This window comes from Acomys minous (genome assembly GCF_964271855.1).
Source record: "Acomys minous genome assembly, chromosome: 19".
Taxonomy (NCBI): domain Eukaryota; kingdom Metazoa; phylum Chordata; class Mammalia; order Rodentia; family Muridae; genus Acomys; species Acomys minous.
Genome location: NC_140499.1, coordinates 19,920,194 through 19,933,848, shown reverse-complemented (window position 1 = coordinate 19,933,848; position 13,655 = coordinate 19,920,194). Strand labels below are relative to the sequence as shown.

General features: G+C 47.3%; 1 protein-coding gene across 1 annotated transcript in view; it reads right to left on the bottom strand.

Moving 5' to 3' along the window:
- LARP1B (La ribonucleoprotein 1B) overlaps positions 1 to 13,655 on the bottom strand; it is a 132,589-nt gene that overhangs the window by 19,313 nt on the left and 99,621 nt on the right. The window lies entirely within an intron of this gene.

Sequence of the window (13,655 nt, the reverse complement as noted above, 5' to 3'; positions counted from 1 at the left end):
TCTGGGCATGGTGCCACGCGCCATGCTGAAGGATCGTTCTTACCAGATGGTCTTCAAGCTGGTAATTCCTCCTGGTCACGTGGCTGAGCTGATGAAATTGTGTTCCAGAGGTTATAAGAGAAAAGTTGCTGGCATTCACATGTGCAAGAGCGCGTGTCTTGTTTCTGTTTCTGTGGCAAAGGTTTTCACAACACTCTCTGCAGGAGAGCACACGTAGCTTGTATGGCCAGCTCAGTGGGAGATGGAGCACAGTCAAGCCAAAAGCATGGAGTTCAGAAGTAACACCTCACAGCCAGCACTCAGGGGAGAGGGGGGCACTCAGAGAACAGCCAGCATATTCAGTGCCCCTGAAGGAAAAGGAATGAAAATCAGGGCCCTGTGAGAGTTTCCACGTGCACCCCAAGGTCAAAAGAGTCGGTATTGTTCCTTCACTCATGGTAAAGAAGTGCAGTAGAACATCCCAAAGGGCCAGGCCGACCAGGTACATGACCTTATGACCTTTCTGTTCAGGTATATGACACATAACACATGTGTCCCTTGCTCTTACTGAGTCCTGTTTGCATTTGCTGTCTAAGGCAGGTGGCAGAATAGTCAACATCAGGCAAAGGATTCCAAGCCATCTCTTAAATCCGATCACACAGATGCTGAGAGTGGGTCCTGAGAGAGGCGGGGTGGTGGTGGTGGTGGTGGTGGTGGTGGTGGTAGCCTGAATTGTTTGCAAAGCAGAAATTGGGGTGCCTCTAAAAGAAAAAAAGCCAAAAGAAGTTTTTTCCTTTCTATTGAAAAATTTTGTTTTTGTTTTTGTTTTTTCTTTAAGACAAGGTGTCAGTTGCCCAGTCACCCTTTACTTAAAGTTGGACTCCTCCTGCCTCATCCTTTCAAGTAGCTAGGTTCACAGCCCTGTCCATCCGGGCCAATCTTTAAAAAGCTCTTTTCAATGAACTCTTATGTTCCTATCTTACCCTACAGGAGCAAGGGTTTTCCTTCCCTAGCTGCCATCACCAAGACAAAATGTACAATCCTCAGGCTTGCAGGCATCAACTTTTCAGTGTATATGACAAATTTCAGGTCTATTCCATCACATATCCTGGGTATGGTAAATAAAGACATTCAAAACTTTCTTCCAGGATGTGTCTAGTGGTACACACTGTAATCTCAGTGCCCAGAGGAGGCTGGGGCATGACAGCAATGAGTTCAAGGCCAGCATTCCTCCACACTGCCTTCATTTCTGACCAACCATTAAACCCGCAGCGCGCGCTCCCCCTGCACGTGATTTCAGTGTAGGCCTTTAACATGGGCCCCAAGTCCACACTGAATGAAAACAAACAGGAAGGACACAAGCACCCCTGCGTATGGTGGAGGAGAGAGTTTATTGTAGCTAAAAGGAAGAACATAGGCAGAGACGGAGACATCTGGGAGGATCCAGTGTGAACATGACCCTGAGCTGGGCCAAATGAGGAGGCAGTGGAGGGGAGAGGGAGAACCAGGAGAGTGAAGGGTAGAATAAAAGCTCAGGTAACCAAAATGGCTCGATTATATAGGGAAGGGTAGCCTAGGCCCTGGGCAGGAGAAGTTTAGCATAAGGGTGGGGTATGGCAACCATACCTTGTAACAGACAGGGACGGAGAGATGCTGGGAGAACCTGGTAGCCAGGTCTGCTATGGTATGTTACATTAGGTACTCCACTTAGCCATTTGTCCTGGGTTTGCGATCTAACACACACAAAGAAAGGTTTTGGTTTTTTTTTTCTCCATAAACATGTTCCTATTGAGGCCTTAGATAAAGGCCTTATCTTTTAAAATATTTTATTTATTTATTTATTTATTTATTTAATGTATATGAGTGCTCTATCTTCATGTGTGCCTGCATCCAGAAGAGGGCACCAGATCTCACTATAGATGGTTATGAGCTACCATGTGCTTGCTGGGACTTGAACTCAAGACCTCTGGAAGAGCAGGCACTGCTCTTAAGCACTGAGCCATCTCTACCGCACACTCCCCTCCCCTTGAGACCCTGTATTAGTCTGCTTTCTATTGCTGTGATAAAGAGCACAACCAAAAAACAACTTGAGGAGGAAAGGATTTATTGGCCTTACACTTCCACACCCATCTACCATTGAGGAAAGTAAAGGCAAAGACGTAGGAGAAGGATGCTTACAGCTGCTCACTGAAGCTTTCTTGTACACCCGGGGCCACATGCCCAGAGGTGACACTGCCCCCAGTGAGCTGGGCTTTCCTTCATAAATCATTAATCAAGAAGCTGACCTACAGACTTGCCCACAGGCCAATCTGATGGAAGCATTTCTCAATGGGATTCCTCTTCCTAGATGATTGTAGCTTGTACTAAGTCACCAAAATACCTAACCAGGACAGGCCCTATGGTAGCCAAAACTGTGCTCCTAGGCTGGGAAGGTGGTTCCGTGGATAACCGCACTTCGCAGGCACGGCTAACAAGGTGAGGTCTGCCCTGGGAGTCCAGGAGAGGAGAGGAGCAGCCCCTGAGAGCGGTCCTCTGACCTCATAGGCATGCTCTTGCATGGGCGCTCCCCACCCACCCCACACGCACACATATGTAGTGGAAAATTTGGTTTCCTTAAAAACACAAATGGTATGGGGATGTTTCTGTTTTAATCCCAGGTATGGGCTATAGGGCTGCTTCAGATTGTCCGCAGCAGCTGACTATGATTTATCCTGAGCTCTAGCAGGGGGCATGGTTTTGCCAGCTGAGGATAGTTTACATTTGGAATTTGGAGGACTCTTCAAGAGAATATAATGTCAGACCCTCAAAAGAGGCTATTGCTACTGTTCCCTCTGCCCCTGCTGCCCCTGCCCCTGCCCCTGCCACTGCCCCTGCCCTGCCCTTGCCCCTGCCCCTGCCGCTGCCCTGCCCCGTCCCTGCCCCTGCCGCTGCCCTGCCCTGCCCCTGCCGCTGCCCTGCCCCGTCCCTGCCCCTGCCGCTGCCCTGCCCCGTCCCTGCCGCTGCCCTGCCCTGCCCCTGCCCCTGCCCTGCCCCTGCCACTGCCCCTGCCCTGCCCTTGCCCCTGCCCCTGCCGCTGCCCTGCCCCGTCCCTGCCCCTGCTCCTGCCCCTGCTGCTGCCGCTGCCCCTGCCGCTGCCCTGCCCTGCCCCTGCCGCTGCCCTGCCCCGTCCCTGCCCCTGCTCCTGCCCCTGCTGCTGCCGCTGCCCCTGCTCCCACCATTGCCCCTGACAAGGAAGATCAAACTTACCCCAAGGAACTCAGTGCCCCAATTCAGCAGAAAGTAGTCCAACAACATTGACACCCTTTCTTAACTTTTCCCCTCTAACTTTTTTTCTTTCCTATCTAGTGTTGGGGAGTTGGAAGGGATAGGGACTGTGTAGAGAGCACACGCACTCCATAGTCTTTGTCTTCTTATGCAAAGCACTACAGTCTCTGTAAGGGACCTAAATTGGGTTTCTAACTGAGCATCTGAAATAGCCAGGAAGTGGCTCCTCAGAGCCTCGTAGTGTGTGTCCTCTGGGGATGAAGCTCAGCGCGGACTGAGGGCTTTGACTATCAAGTAGGTACATAAGCTATGCACACATCACAGAGAAACCTCCCCCTTTCTATAATTAAGCATGATTTCTATTAAGAATCCTCAGTTCCCTTTCAGGGGGATTAAAATGGCCCCAGATACACTTCTCTTTAAGAGATGAAATCTGGCCGCGTGGTGGTGCATGCCTTTAATCCCAGCACTTGGGAGGCAGAGGCAGGCGGATCGCTGAGAGTTCGAGGCCAGCCTGGAGGATAGTCAAAGCTACAGTGAGAAACCCTGTCTTGAAAAACCGAGAGAGAGAGAGAGAGAGAGAGAGAGAGAGAGAGAGAGAGAGAGAGAGAGAGAGAGATGAAATCTGTTTCCCTCTTCCTTGAGTCTGCCTGGCTTTGGGGCCTGTTCTGACTGACCTGTGTGATGTGCCCAAAGACCAGGAGTGAGTCTTCTGACCTTGGCCTTGGGAGACAGCAAAGCTTCTGCATCTTGGAAAGTGTCTCCCATGGGGTGAAAAGCTTATGGTGACAGAGAAGTCCAACCATCTACGTCACTGGGCACATGACAGACACCCTGAGTCATCCAGGCTGTGCAATCCTGAGTGACCCCAAACAGAAGAAGCACTGCAACGAAACCCTGTCTAGGCACCCACATAAAGATGAACAAATGAATGCTGTTCTTTGGTTTACTAACTTTGGGGGAGATTTACTATGAAACAATAGGGAGCAGTACTCCTGGCATTTGAAAGCATGATGTTAATCCCAGGCAGTGGGTTTCACTTAAATTTGGTCCATTCAAAAGTAGCCATTTGCCAGGTGTGGCAGAGGCAGAGGCAGGCAGATCGTTGTGAGTTCAAGGCCAGCCTGTTCTATAAAGCAAGTCCAGGACAGCCAAGGCCAACACAGAGACCCTGTCTTGAAAAAAAACAAAACAAAACCAAAAACAAATAAACAAACAAAAAGTAGCCATTTAAGCCTTCTCTGTACACAGGAGGTTAGATCTGTAGGCTTCTATAAGCTCGCACCATTGGCAACACTCTCAAGTTGCCCTTCTTGTGAGCACTGAGTGTTCTCCCTGAACTGTGTCCCAGCCACGGAGCCTGTACAGTAGTCACCAATGCCGCCTTAGTTCCTGTTCCTCCTGATGTGACAAGATTCCCTTTAGCAACTTAAGAGAGAGTTTATTCCAGCTCACAAAATGCAAACAGCAGGAGCGTGAAGCAGCCGGATTGTCTCATCTGCAGCCAAGGGCACAGCACAGGGGCTGAAGGTGTCTCCGGGTTTTAGAGGACTGGCTGCCCTTCTACAGAGCTTGGATTGTTCCCAGGCCTCATGTGGTGCCTTACAACCCTCTGTAACTCCAGTTCCAGGGGACCTGATTGCCTCTTCTGGTCTCTGCAGGCACTGGCTACAATGGTGGTGCAAAGATATACGTGCAGGCAAAGCACCCAAAGATATACCTTTTGTGTTAAAAACAAAAAAGCAAAAAAACAGAGCACGCATAAATGACTGAATGACTGAATGAATGAATGAATGAATGCATGCATTCACAGCAGGGCTCCGCTGGCTCTCTCCATAATTATGCAGTTCGGACTCTCCAGCCCAGGAAAATGGTGCCCCCCCTCCCAGAGTGGGAGGGGCTTCATACATTAATAAATTTAATTGCAATAATCTCCCTCAGAGGTCCTTCTCCAGGTGATTCCAGATCTCACCATTGTGAATGAACACAACTTTTCTGTTGCGGTTGTAACATACCACAACGAAGGCAATTCTAAAAAGAAAGTGTTTCATCTGGAGAGTTAGAGTCCGTGATGGCAGAACCTGTGGGGACCACTCTCATTCAAACCATGACAAACAATATCCTTCACCTTCATTATGATGCTCCACTTTGGCCTTGCTTCTCAGGGTCTGTCCTTTGCTGTCTCTAAGCCTGCTGAGCACACAAGACCCCTCCAAGTTCATTAGAATTCCACGTGATCTTCCCTGACACCTGAGTATCAGCAGTGCTTTATGGTGCTCGCCACCTCCCAAGGCAGCCACATCTCTTTTGTCCATTTATTACAGTAAGATCATTCTAGAGTTAGAAACCAGTGGGACGTCATACAAAACACTTCAAAAAAAAAAGTGGCTACATATGATCTTAAACTCCTGGACTCTCCAGTCTCCACTCCCAAGTTTGAGAATAACAAGTGTGCTCCATGTGGTTCATGGGATGGTGAGGGGTGAACCCAGGGCCTCGTGTATGCTAGGACTGGACTGTATCCCTGAGGCAATATCCACGCCTCTCTGCAGTGACAGAAGTGCATGCTTCCAGCTTGTCATTTGACATTCTTCCTTGGGAGACATGACTTAAATGTCTATTCATCCCACATGGGAACTGATGACCTAATGAAGTAACAATTATACCAAAGTTGAACTCGGTGAGCCATTGAGTTCAGTGATGTCACTTACAGGAGCATGGCCGAGGCGTGCCTTCCAGGATCAGGTATGAGAGAAAAGCAACTGCCCCACCAGAAATTCCACCCCAAACAGGTGAAGACTTGGGAAAGGGGCAACCTGGACCTCGTTGTAACTTGCAGGCAGCTGCATAGGTAAGGGGATGTACTCCCCAGCAGCGGTTTACCCATAACCTTGGGGAGAGGACATGGGCATCCTGTGAGTTTCACAGACTACATAGACTGATGGGTCATTTATCTCCCTGAGAGGCCTGTGACGCTCCCTCCTCTCTCCTGAAGGCAATGCTTTAATCTGGAAGAAACAGCTACACAGCACGGCTCCAAGTCCTCATTGCAACAGCTGTCTCCACACAGCTTCCCTTGTGTGTGGGAATTCCTTGGAAGATGTAGTATCCAGGTTGTCATTTGGCTAGTGGCCAGTGTGCACTCCTTTTAGAATAACTTGAAGCATTTCTTTATGTATGTATGTATTGTTTGGGAGAGTCTCTTCCTTAGTAAATTGCTTATCGTATCCTTTTCTTTTGCTAGGGGATGAGGGACAGGGGTCCGAGACAGTGTTTCTCTGTGTAGCCCTGGCTGTCCTGGACTCTCTTTGTAGACCACAGAGCTCCGCCTGCCTCTGCCTCCATGAGTATTGGGATGAAGGGCGTGCACCCCACTCAATCCTTTCCTTATAGGTTCCCTGTCTTTCTTGTTGATCTGTAGTTTCTCCATCTTCCTTCATCTCTTCCCTCCCTTCCTCTTTCTCATTTTTCTTTTCCTTCTTTCATTTTGCAGTGCTGGAGATAGAAGCCCGGGCCTTGGCCATGGCAGGCAAATGGTCTGCCATTGAGTTATGTCCCCAATACCTTAGTCATTTACACCATTGGAAAGTGTTCTTCCAGTCAGTACCTAGTACCATGATGTCCCTCACTGTTTAGAGACCTTTCACTTTATGTTGTCACTACTTTTTGTGCTGCATGTTTTGTGTTTGTAAAAAGTTTTTTGTTGTTGTTGTTTTATTTTTGTTTTTGTTTTTCAAGACAGGGTTTCTCTGTGTGTATCCCTGGCTGTCTGGACTCACTCTGTAGACCAGGCTGGCCTTGAACTCACAGGGATCCACCTGCCTCTGCCTCCCGAGTGCTGGGATTTAAGGCACGTGCCACCACTCCCAGCTTTTTAAAAAACTTTTTGTTGATTCTTTGTGAATTTCACATCATGCAACCCACTCACCTCCCCATCCCTTTATATCCACCGCTAAGAAAAGAAAAAAAAATGTTTTTAAATATATATTTGCCAAGGAAGCTGTGGTGTGTCATGCTGTGTCCCACAGTGTGCCCTTTGGTCCAAACATCTCTACTTGCAAATGTTCATTGCAATGACTCATTGGTCCGCTTCTAGGCCCCAGCTTCTGCTACACTCTCAATACGAGATCTTTACTGGGACTCCTCTCAGATATCCTGTTGTTGCCCTGTGTCGTGGGGATCTTGCTGCTTTGGTTCTGCATGACTAGCTACTTTACTCACTCCAGCAGTTCATGGATGGGGTAGATGTTAGGGTGAGGCAATTCAAAGCCCTAGATCTGGGCCTGGGTGGTGGCTGACTTGGTCAGCCTGCCAGCTCTCCTGAGCCCATACCATCAGGGCCAGCTCTCTTGTACTGCCCTGGCTAGCTCACCTAATTCCCTCACCCAGCAAGGGGCAGGACCAGCTCTCCTGCACTCATGCCTTCAGGTCCAGCTGACATGTTTGACACAGGCCTTGAGGGGGGAATCAAGGGGGGAGGGGAGGGCATCTCTCTCATGCTCACACGACCACACAGCAAATGAGTGGGACAGCAATCCTGTGTTGTCCACCAGGCAAGGTACAGGGGCTGCTCTCCCCAGTGAGCATGGATTGTGCTTTTAAAGTTCTTTTTTAATAGAAGTACATCCGTACTCCTAAAAAAGAAGTCATCCTGGTTTTTTGATATCATAGTCCTGTGTGTTCAGATCCTTTAAAAAATATTTTATTTTTAAATTATGTGTTTGTCGTGTGTGAGTGTTCCCCTTTGTTGGCATGTGCATGTGAATGCAGAGCTCAGGCCAGGAGGGGCCAGCACAGCTCTTCTGGAGCACTTGCAGCTGTGTTGTGTAGCAGTTTCCTCCAAATTAAAGAGGGACTTGCCTTCAGGAGCAAGGAGAAAGGCTTTAAATGTCTATTTAACATAAGGCTAAACTTCTTGTAAATCCCCTTGATTCCTTTATGGAATAAAGCATACACTTTTAAATAAGAACACAAATATTGGGGATTTAGGAAGACCTTGAATTAGGTGTAATCACAGAATACACCCATCTTGTCTTCCACACTGACATGTTAGATGTGACTGACCATCTCTACTCTGTTCCATGCTTCCCTGCTTTCAGAAAAGAATGTTGACCCATTTAAAAGAAAAAATCATCCTAGAGGACACAAACTATCAACTGAGTGAGGATTAAATACCTCCCCAGGCTGCTCTTGAGACCTTAGATAACCTTTAGGTTGGAGGAACCTGAGGGTAGCTGGGAAGGACAGATCCTCCCAGAGGATCCATACTCCTCACCTTTATTTTTGGGAGAAAGCCAGGATCTGGCTGCCTCAAACTCACATTCCCACCTCAGCTGAGGTTGATCACCAGCAGGCACTGCCATACTTGGCGCTCCTTTTCCACGGTCCTAGACTCTTGCAAATACTAATTCCTCCTCTCGATCCTATTATGAATCAGATAATTTTGATAACTGCTCCTCTAAAAGGAAAAATTTTACAGATTATAAAAATGGAATTACTTCTTTTAGATAGATACAACATCAGAGTGGGATTCAAACGTATGATCGTATAGCATTTTAAAACATATTTTTAGTGCTCTGTTGGTTTTCATTGTTCTTTCTCTCTTTTTTTTTAAAGGTTATTTCTTTTTTGTGAGATGGAGAATCTTTATTTTGTCAGGCTGGCTTCCGAATCTGGGTTCTAGTGAGCCTGCTAGGTACAGGGCTATACAATCCAGCAGCACCATGCTTGGCTTTGTTGTTGGCTTTGGTTTCCAAGACAGAGTCTCACTCTGTAAACTAAGCTGCCCTGTAACTATGTAGCTCAGGCTGGCTCTGAACTTGCAGCACTCCTACCTCAGCCTCTCAAACATTGGTTGCAGGTGTGAGCCACACCTGGATTTATTTTGTCTTTAAATGGGTGTGAACATGGGATTTTTTTCACCATGTACTAATAAGCAAACAAACAAAGGAAAACATAAAACACAATCATCCAGGAGAATTTGAGTGTCTCCTGGCTTCCTCTGCCCTAAGCATTGAACCTCATTCCCTTCCTCTGACTACTGAGGAAATTTGGGTCCTGGAGAAGTCCTTGATATGGCAAAGCTGTATTTGGAGAGTTGGGACTTGGGATAAACCAGTGACTGAGTGGCTGGAGAACACAAAAGAGCTGCCTTAAAGCAGGCTGGTGAACTCAGGACCCTCTCTATCCTCCTCAGGGGCTGCTGAGATTATAGGCGTGTGCTACCACACACACTTTCCTTGTTACTCTTAGCAGACATTCAGGCGTTTCATCACAATTCTGGTCTGTGTGTTCCTGATGCACATATCTTCTTTGGAGAAATACCTGTTGAAATCCTTTGTGTATATTAGAGTCGGTCTTACTGTTGTTGAGTTACAGGTCTCTCTATATTCCAGAGAGTAACCTATTAACAGATGTGTGATTTGAAAGTGCTTTCTACCGTCTGTGGTTTTTCATTTTTCATTCTCTTTATGGTGTCCCAGACTGTTTGGATCTGGTGCCCCCGCAGGCTCACACATTTGAGCACTTCTTCCCCAGAGAGTGACACTATTTTGGAAGGTTGTAGATTCTTAGAAGGCAGGGCCTAGCGGGCAGAAGCAGGTCACCAGAGAAGGCCGTTGAATGGTACATCCTGCCCGATTCCAGCTTTGCTCTGATTGCTGGTCCTCTGTGATGTGAACCGAACAGGCTCCCCTGCATGCTCCTGCAGCTGGACTGGGGCTGTTCTGATGTATCGTCCCCACCAGGACACACTAACGCTCTGAACGGTAGCGCAAGTCACCCGTTCCTCCACTAGGCTGCTCATGCAGAGGGATTAGCTTTGGCATGGAGGCTAACACACTGCTCACAGTTTTGGTGAAGCTCTCAGCTCACCATATTTTTCCTTTTGTTGCCTTTGCTTTTGCTAAGATACTATCATCAGATCTGTCGTGCAGATTTCCCTTACTCTTTGTTTATCGTGTTAGTTCTTTAGATCCTTAATTGGTCCATTTTGAGGTGACTTTGGACCAGCTGGCAGATGTGCAGCCTCATTCTTTTGCCTCCCTAGACCAGCTTCCCGAGCACCACTCGTTCCCCTATTGGGTGGTGTGGGTTCTGCTGTTAGAATCCATCATGCATGCAGAGGTTTACTTCTGGTTGTCCGCGCCTATCTGTTTGTATGTCAGGCCCACACTTTCAATTACTATACCCTTGTAGGTTTTGAACTTAAGGGTGCAAGTCAAACTTTGCTCGCTTTCAATATTTTCTGGTCAGCAGATTTGGGCCCAGGGGTCCCGCTCAAACTATGGCACCAGCCAAGGACAATACAGGCCGTAAACTTCAAACCCCTACCCAGATCTAGCCAATGGACAGGACATTCTCCACAGTTGAGTGGAGAGTGGGGTCTGACTTTCACACGTACTCTGGTGCCTCATATTTGACCACGTCCCCTGAATGGGGAGACCTGAGGGCACTCAGAGGAAGGATAGCAGGCTACCAAGAAGAGACTTGATACCCTATGAGCATATACAGGGCGAGGAAGTCCCCTTCAGTCACAGTCATAGGTGAGGGGAGTAAGGGGAAAATGGGAGGGAGGGAGGAATGGGAGGATCCAAGGGAGGGGATAACCATTGAGATGTAATATGAATACATTAATACAACAAAATTAAATAAATAAAAATAAAAATAAACAAACAAAAATATTTTCTGGTCATTTTTAAGTAGCTAGACTTGAGAGTGTGAACACGTGCAAAAGAAAAAGGGGAAGCCTCTAAAGGCGTGCTTCCGTATAGCCCTCTATCTTGGCTTTTTTATTCATTCATTCATTTATGTGTGTGTTCTATCTGTATGTATGTCTACATACATGAGCCTGCAATGCCAAGTAAGGCTAAAAGAGAACAGAGAGATGCCAGGGTCTCTTGCTACAGATGGTTGTGAGTTGCCTTGTAGATGCTGGGAATCAAACCTAGGTCCTCTGACAGAGCCAGTATGATCTTAACCACTGAGCCATCTCTCTAGCCTTGAGCTTTCCACCTTTTCAAAAAGTCAGTTAATGTCTGTTTTCAGAATGGTCCACACTGCACTCCTGGCAGAGTACGGTAGGCATGTAATGTACTCGCACTATGGACAAGTGGACATGCTGAGGGATGTGTGAAAACCTATCAAAGTTCTGAATCGTAAAGCAGCGTTTCTCAACCTGTGGATTGTGACCTCCTTCTGGTCACATATCAGATATCCTGCAAATCAGATATTCACATTATTATCTGTTACAGTAGCAAAATTGCAGTTAAGAAGTAGCAACAAAAATAATTTTCTGGTTGGGGGTTACCACAACATGAGGAATTGAATTAAAAGTTGAGATCCACTGCCAGTGAAACAAGAGTTGTACAGAGTGAATACTAGAGCCCTGGCTAGCCATGGTAGTCCATGGCTGCCATTCTAGAACTTAGGGAGCCATGGTAGGAGGATTGGAAGCTGGAGGCAGCCTGTGGTACACAGAGAAAATTGTCTCATAAAATATCCAAACCAGAAAATGAGGACCAGCCCCAATTCTGCACTGAAAAGTCTGGGGCTGGAGAGATGGCTCTTTCAGTAAAATCACAGCTGAAAAGGCATGAGGACCTGAGTTCGGAGCCCTAGAACCCATGTAAAAAGCCAGGCTTGGGATCGCACATCTGTGGTCCCAGGTCTGGGGAGCTGGAGACAGAGGGGTCCCTGGATCTTGCTGGCTAGCCAGTGTTGCTGAATCATTTTCCAGCCTCGATAAGATACTCTGTCTCAACAAAGTGGAGCTAAGAGAAGAGGTTAGCCAGTGTCCATCTCTACTTCCACATGGACACACATACACACGAATGTGCAGATGAACATGTGTATACACACACACAGACACACACACACACAGCAGTGGGCTTTAATGAATGCTAGCTGTCTGAAGCTGTTCCCTCATTCTTTTTATTTTCATTGATCTATATGCGAGTCTTACATTACCTGCTCTGCCTGCCTACCAGAGATACACCGAGGCTCAACTGACAACGTGTGTTTGACAGTCCTTGTAATACTGCGAACCTTGCTGACTCAAAAACTGTTGTCACCCACATGACCTTCCAGCTCTCCAGAGTCATGAAGCAGCCTTGGTCAGCCCCTTGACGGCCATGAAGTAGGATTTTCTGGTCATGAAGGTTAATAAATCCTCCAAAGTTCATTGCTAAGAGTTTCAGCTCACAGCTTCTTTACCTGATCAGCTCAGGCAGACAACCAAGAGGCCACACTGTCACACACACTGCTTTCATTCTTGTCACAGAGCCAAGGAAAGACCCTGGAGAAGCTAGGAAGCCCGGGGGGAGAGGAAACTCATGGGCATCTGGGGAAAGCTCCTCTTCCCCTCCTGAACCTGTAAGGAAGAATATTAACGCTGATCATCTACCAGGCTGCCTCTGTGCTGGACAGTGGTAACAAGAGCGTGTCCCATCAGAGGTCCTTTAAAAAGACTCAATCAGCCAACAAAACAAAACAAAACAAAAAGCCTACACAGTCCCCGTTGGCTGATGGCCTCAGAGCAATTGCCAGGGCTCCTCACAAGTCACTATGGGCCTCTTGATAGGATTCACGCCACCTACAAAAGTACAGAGAAATCTCGCTGTCTCTGCATGTTAATTAAGGAGGACAGATGGCCCTGTGATTATGCAACCATATGTAGGTCAAGACTAAATGAATTAATAAGCAACTTAACTCTTAGCCGCCTCCATGAGCTTATGGGCATCTATGAACTAACAATTGGAGAATCCAGGGAACCCAGCATGGCAGGCAGAAGAAATACATCACCCTCTCGTACACCAAGGTCCTGTGGCCCAGGAAAGGACATCTTTGCCTCTCCACCCCATGTTGCCTGCTACGTTGTAGTTGGGATGGTAAAATGAGCCAAAAGTTACACGGGTTAGTTGTCTGCCTGTAAACTGCAAAGCTGCAGCTAGCAGGGGTCTCGTGGTCTCCTCTCCTCCCTTGTTTGTTTGTTTTTTTTTCTTTATGTTAAGCTTCCCTGAACTGATCTAACTTTAGGACTAAAAACAACACAAGTCCCAGAGCCATCTCCAAACAAACAAACAACAATTCGAAACTAACAAAAAGGCAGCACAAAGGAAGGTGAAACAAATCCTTACAATGTTCAGGGAACAGGAAACTGGAGTAGCTTAGGCTGCTGACAGCAGAAACCGAACTGCTAAGGCCCATTTCAGAACAGGGACTGTAATTAATTCTCTCAATTTTTTAGATAGGTCTTGGGATACAGTGAGGCTGGCTTTGAAGTCACTGGTCCCGCTCATGACTTTGGATGCGAAGCAGAAAGCCCCCAAATGGGGATTTTTGACACTCTTATGAGGTATTCTGATGTCTTCATTGGCCCTTAATTTACACTATGTCATTGAGTCGACCCTCCT